General features: G+C 60.9%; 1 non-coding gene across 1 annotated transcript in view; it reads left to right on the top strand.

Moving 5' to 3' along the window:
• Positions 1-625: 625 nt before the first annotated feature.
• Positions 626-913, top strand: part of LOC126130215 (small subunit ribosomal RNA) — a 1,909-nt gene continuing 1,621 nt past the window's right edge. Inside the window, exon 1 of the ribosomal RNA XR_007527389.1 lies at positions 626-913. This exon is cut by the window's right edge and continues 1,621 nt beyond it. This is a non-coding gene — a ribosomal RNA (small subunit ribosomal RNA).

Raw genomic sequence — 913 nt, 5'->3', positions numbered from 1 at the left:
GCGCGCGGCGCCGGGCGGCCAAAGTGGGTCCTCGCGGGCCCGGTGCGAAGCGCGGTGGACATCTGCAGTGTGCTGGTCCGACTGAGGACTGTGTGCGTTGAGGATGCGCCGCCGCCCGGCACTCGGCGCCCGCGACGCCGTCTGCTGCTCGGTCGCCCCCAGCGGTTCTCGCTGGTGGTTGTATCGCAGTTGTGCAGACGTGTTGGCACGTGCGCTGTGCTGGGAGAGTTCGCTTCGGCACCCACGTGGGGCCTTTGCCCTTCTGTGGCGCTGGCGTTGGAGCTGCCGGTCACCGTAGGTGGCGCGTGTTGTCTCCCGCCGGCAATGCCACGACAGCACGCTCCCGGGCCTCTGTCGGCAGCGGCAAGCTCAGTTGGGAGCACGGGTGGTCGCACCTAAAGCGTCTACTCGCCTAACTCCGGGCGATTGCGCCTCTCTCGAACCCGACCAAGTACTTAGGACGGCGCTGCGCGCCGCCGGGACCTGAGAGGGTTTCGAGGTGTATTGTGCAGGGGAGCTCAGCCTCCTCCTGTTTGCAGAATAATTGAGCGGACGCTTGCGTGTTCGCGCGGGCCCCTGGGACACACTCCCGGGCGGCCGGCTGCTCAGCTCTAGTTGACGCAGCTCCCTGGTTGATCCTGCCAGTAGTCATATGCTTGTCTCAAAGATTAAGCCATGCATGTCTCAGTACAAGCCGCATTAAGGTGAAACCGCGAATGGCTCATTAAATCAGTTATGGTTCCTTAGATCGTACCCACGTTACTTGGATAACTGTGGTAATTCTAGAGCTAATACATGCAAACAGAGTCCCGACCAGAGATGGAAGGGACGCTTTTATTAGATCAAAACCAATCGGTCGGCTCGTCCGGTCCGTTTGCCTTGGTGACTCTGAATAACTTTGGGCTGATCGCAC

This window comes from Schistocerca cancellata, unplaced genomic scaffold (genome assembly GCF_023864275.1).
Source record: "Schistocerca cancellata isolate TAMUIC-IGC-003103 unplaced genomic scaffold, iqSchCanc2.1 HiC_scaffold_551, whole genome shotgun sequence".
Lineage (NCBI taxonomy): Eukaryota > Metazoa > Arthropoda > Insecta > Orthoptera > Acrididae > Schistocerca > Schistocerca cancellata.
This window is presented reverse-complemented; position numbering and strand designations above follow the sequence as displayed.